Genomic DNA, 6,000 nt, shown 5'->3' with positions numbered 1-6,000 from the left:
CTTCCATTATTTAATGAACTCTTATCAGATCTTTATATATCTTATGTCACTTTCAGAGAGTTATTGTTTTACTCTGAAGCTTTGCAAGAGCATTTCTGCAAAATTAAGTCATCTGCAAGGAGATTCATGAAAAAGACTTTGACAAGTACAGATTTCTGGTATTTTAGGACCACAGAACTGAATAGTATAAGAATTTTAACTACAAAACTACAGTAATCAAAATATAAGGTACTGGCACAAAAACAGAAATACAGATCAATGGCACAGGATAGAAAATCCAGAAATAAACCCACACACCTATGGTCTAGTCATTTACCACAAAGGAGGCAAGAATATATAATGGAGAAAAGACAGTCTCTTCAGTAAGTGGTGCTGAGAAAACTGGACAACTACATGTAAAAGAACAAAATTAGAGTATTCTCTAACATTACAGAAAAATAAACTCAAAATGGATCAAAGATCTAAATGTAAGGCCAGATACTATACAACTCTTAGCGGAAAACATAGCAGATCACTCTCTGACATAAATTGCAGCAATGTCTTTTTGGATCCACCTCCTAGAGTAATGAGAATAAAAACAAAAATAGACAAGTGGGATCTAATTAAACTTAAAAGCTTCAGCACAGCAAAGGAAACCATCAACAAAGTGAAAAGACAAGCCACAGTATGGGAGAAAATATTTGCAAATAAAGTGACTAACAAAGGTTTAATCTCCAAAATATACAAACAGCTCATATACTCTATGTAAAATTAAAAAAAAAATACAAAAATGGGCAGAAGATCTAAATAGACATTTCTCCAAAGAAGGCATACAGATGGCTAAAGAGCACATGGAAAGATGCTCAGCATCACTAATTATCAGAGAAATGCAAATCAAGACTACAATGAGGTATCACCTCATACAGGTCAGAAAACACAAAAAAATACTGGAGAGGTTGTGGAGTAAAGGGTACCCTCCTACACTGTTAGTGGGAATGTAAGTTGGTACAACCACTGTGGACAACAGTGTGGTGATTCTTTAAAAAGCTAAAAATAGAGCTAACATATGATCCAGCAATCCCACTCCTGGACACATATCCAGAGAAAATCACAATTCGAAAGGATACATGCAGTCAAATGCTTATTGCAGTATTTAAAATAGCTGATACACAGAAGCAATACAAATGTCCATCGACAGAGGAATGGATAAAGAAGATGTGGTACAGTGAAATGTTAGCCATCAAAAAGAATGAAATAATGCCATTTGCAGCAACCTGAATGGACCTAGAGATTGTCATACTAAGTGAAATCAGACAAAGACAAACATCATATAATATCTCTCATATGTGGAATCTAATTTTTTTAAAAATGGTACAAATGAACTCATTTACAAAACAGAAACAGACTTGCAGATATTGGAAACAATGTATGGTTACCAGTGGAGAAACATTGGGAGGGCTAAGTCAGGTGCTTGGAATGAACATCCACACTCAACTACATATAAGATAGACAACTAACAAGAGCCTACTCTGTAGCACAGGGAATATTCTTATCCAGTATTCTGTGATAGCCTGTATGAGAAAAGAATCTAAGAAGAAATGAATATGTGTGTGTGTGTGTGTGTATATATATATATATATATATATAACTGAATCACTTTGCTGTACATCTGAAACTAACACAACATTGTAAATCAACTATACTCCAATAACATTTTTCATAAAGATCTAATGGAAAAACCAGATTCAAGCAAAACAAGTATTAACTATATGGGACTAAACGAAGTGAAAAAGATAACTTTATTTTTTATGATTTTTTGTTTGCAACATAGCTAGTTACTTAATGTTTTGTTTTTCCAAATTTAAGGAAACTTTTTTTCTTAAGCTATATATAACATGCAACAATTTGACTGAGTATACCTTTATATAGGGGTTTCACTGGTAGCTCAGAAGGTAAAGAATCTGCCTGCAATGCAGGAGATTTGAACCCGGGTTTGATCCCTGAGTCAGAAAGATCTCCTGGAGAAGGGAATGGCTACCCAGTTTAGTATTCTTGCCTGGGAAATCCCATGGACAGAGGAGCCTGGTGGGCTACAGTCCATGGATCACAGAGTCAGATACAATCGAGCGACTATTACTTTCATTTTGAGCTTCCCTGATGGCTCAGTGGGTAAAGAATCTGCCTGCAATGCAGGAGACACAGGAGACATGTGTTCTATCCCTGGGTTGGGAAGATCCCTTGTAGGAGGAAATGGTAACATACTCCAGTATTCTTGGCTGGGAAATCCCATGGACAGAGGAGCCTGGTGGGCTATAGTCCATGGGGTCACAAAGAGTGGGACATGACTTAGTGACTAAATAACAAACAAACAACAACAATATTTATAAACAAAGATGAAATATTATTTTCTCCCTACCTGATCCCTCAAGATTTTGGAAAAATATTCTTTTCATGGCAATACAGTTAGTTATTTCCATAAGCTTAATAAGAATCTATTCTCCTTGTAACAGGACACAATTAGAACATTGGCTGTACTCCCAAGACTTTGACTGGAATGGCATATTTGAGAGAGATGTGCATAGACTTAGACATGACAGTTTAAAGAAACTAAGATTGACTTTAAGGAGCCAATATAGGCCCTTGGAAAAATAGACCTGGTACCTTGCTTACCAGGTTCAGCTATGCAGTCTTAAAGTTTATATGGTTAATCACTATTTTGCAGCACTTATGTAAGTAATCAGGCCAAGTGTAACAAAAACAAATTATTTTACTGTGATTATCCTTGAAAAACAGAAATGGGGATAATTGTAGAAAGAAAAATTAAGTTTGCACCTTTGTAGATATTAAATTCTAATCCTGTTTTGAAGTTTTGCTGTATACCTGTAAATTGGACTGGATCCCACTTACTAGTTTCCTCAAATATGAGTCTCCAAACTAACAATTTTCTCCCCCTTTTTTCCTTGGGATCACTGAGAACAAGGTCTGCCCTTGAATCTCCTTGCAGGGGACTATAATAAGTCTCCTCACTACCCAAATGGCAGCCAGACTTCAGGGACTTGAACCTTAGAAGAAGGCTCCACCTGCAATCTGGCCCTAAGCAAATGTTAAAGACCTCTAAATCAAATAAACTAGAAAGAGAAGTAGCCAACATTGAGGTAGACTGGTTCCTCCCAAGATACCAGATCAAGACTTCATACTGTGGGACTTCCCTGGTGGCCCAGTGGCTAAAACCCCACGCTCCCAATCCTGGTGGCCCATGTTTGATCCTTGGTCAGGGAACTAGATCCAACATGCTACAACCAAATGTTTGAATGCTACAACTAAATATCCCATGTGCCACACCTAAAGGTCCCAACTAGACCCAGTGCAGCCAAATTATAAATACTTGAAAAGAAAAAAAGAGATTTTATACTGTAACTAAACATGAAAGCCTGTCATCTCTTTCTGTCCTTTACTCTGGCATTGGCCTGGAAAGGTAAGGCCACCACCCATATCTCCCAGGCCATTGCTAAGGGGGATAAATTTTCAGATTGCTAGATTTGTCATCAAAAAGTCTGATCTGTCCAAGATGGTTGAGAACCCCTGGTCTATTTCCTTGTCTCTGATTAACAATCGCAAACTTGGTGAACTTTACATCTGGCCTCTATGCAAAGTAAGGAACACAAGGCAAAAGTAACCAGAATCAAACTGCCTGTGCGGTCTACAAATCCTTAAACTTTTACTGGCCTCCACGACTATCAGTCCTGAGCCACAGATTCAACAGGCATTATCTGGTAGTTTCTGATTCGCTTCTTTTGGCAGGAGCCCTACTTCCTTGATTAGGAATAAATGTAAATGAGGCCATCATCAGAAGCCTCTTCCTAACTCTTGAAAGTATTCATGAGATTTTCTGTCGAAGCAATAGCTGCTCAACAAAAATCCTTAGATTCTCTGCCCAAAGTTGTTCTTGATAACAGGACAGCCTGTGATTATCTTTTAGCAAGGTGTCTGTGCTGTGGCCAACATCCTGTTGCACCTAATTAACTCCTCTGGAGAAGCTGAAACTTAGTTATATATAATCACTCAGCAAGCTTCTTGGCTTACAAAGACCCCTTCAGCTGTCTTTCTTTGATTTACTTGACTCTGATTAGTTTGAATCTTGGGGACCATGGTTTCTAGATGCACTCCAAGCACTGGGAATTATCGCACTTACAATAACCATAATGGTCTCCCTGATGCACTGGTTCTCTGAAAGGCTTTAAGTGCATATTTGCAACCATAAACCACCAAGCAAATGATCTCCCAAAGACTGGAATGTCAGAAAAGGAACAAAGAGAATGACTGACTGAAAAAAACAAAACAAAAAAAAACTGTGAATCTGAAGTTGTGGCCTGTGAATATCACAGATGTTAAGCAAAAAAGCATCATGACCTGTGAATACCACAAGAAGGATTAACAAAACCTACAAGAACATCAGAGCAGTGCACCTTAAATTTTTGTCACATCTCTCAATTAAGCTGAGAGTATGATCAAAAAAGGGGAATTTTTAAAAAAGAGACAATAGACTCAAGATGGAGTCACTTGTGCTAAGCCCATGCCACCAAACCAAGACTTAGTACCTAACCTATTACAGTTTCAACCCCCATCAAGAATGTAATCTTAACCAGTCAGTCAGGAATTTCCTAGTGAGGTACTAGCACTAGTGAGGTAATCCATTTGATAGTTCCTTTCATCCCCCAAAGGAAGATGACCTTGCTTTGAAACAATCCATTCTTTTTCCCTTCTATCTGTAAGAGCCTATTGTACAGTTCCTTGGGGTTCTTTTCTGCTTGTCCAATTTATGAATCATTCAGTTCAGTTCAATCGCTCAGTCATGTCCAACTCTTTGCAACCCCATGGACTGCAGCACGCCAGGATTCCGTGTCCATCACCAACTACTGGAGCTCACTCAAACTCATGTCCATCAAGTTGGTGATGCCATCCAAACATCTCATCCTCTGTTGTCCCCTTCTCCTCTTGCCCCCAATCCCTCCCAGCATCAGAGTCTTTTCCAATGAGTCAACTCTTCGCATGAGGTGGCCAAAGTACTGGAGTTTCAGCTTTAGCATCATTCCTTTCAAAGAAATCCCAGGGCTGATCTCCTTTGGAATGGACTGGTTGGATCTCCTTGCAGTCCAAGGGACTCTCAAGAGTCTTCTCCAACACCACAGTTCAAAACCATCAATTCTTTGGCGCTCAGCTTTATTTACAGTCCAACTTTCACATCCATACATGACCACTGGAAAAACCGTACCTTTGACTACATGGACCTTTGTTGGCAAAGTAATGTCTCTGCTTTTGAATATGCTATCTAGGTTGGTCATAGCTTTTCTTCCAAGGAGCAAGCATCTTTGTATTTCATGGCTGCAGTCACCATCTGCAGTGATTTTGGAGCCCCCCAAAACAAAGTATCTCACCATTTCCATTGTTTCCCCATCTATTTGTCATGAAGTGATGGGACCAGATGCCATGATCTTCGTTTTCTGAATGTTGAGCTTTAAGGCAACTTTTTCACTCTCCTCTTTCATTTTCATCAAGAGGCTCTTTAGTTCTTCTCTTTCTTCCATAAGTGTGGTGTCTTCTGCATATGTGATGTTATTGACATTTATCCTTGCCATCTTGATTACAGCTTGTGCTTCATCCAGCCTGGCATTTCGCATGATGTACTCCGCATGTAAGTTAAATAAGCAGGGTGACAATATACAGCCTTGACATATTCCTTTCATGATTTGGAACCAGTCTGTTGTTCCATGTCCAGTTCTAACTGTTGCTTCTTGACCTACATACAGATTTCTCAGGAGGCAGATCAGGTGGTCTGGTATTCACATCTCTTGAAGAATTTTCCAGAGTTTGTTGTGACACTGTCAAAGGCTTTGGCATAGTCAATAAAGCAATAGATGTTTCTCTGGAACACTCTTGCTTTTTCGATGATCCAGTGGATGTTGGCAATTTGGTCTCTGGTTCCTCTGCCTTTTCTAAATCCAGCTAGAACATCTGGAAGTT

The sequence above is a fragment of the Bos mutus genome, chromosome 2 (genome assembly GCF_027580195.1).
Source record: "Bos mutus isolate GX-2022 chromosome 2, NWIPB_WYAK_1.1, whole genome shotgun sequence".
NCBI lineage: Eukaryota > Metazoa > Chordata > Mammalia > Artiodactyla > Bovidae > Bos > Bos mutus.
Note: the sequence above shows the minus strand (reverse complement) of the source record.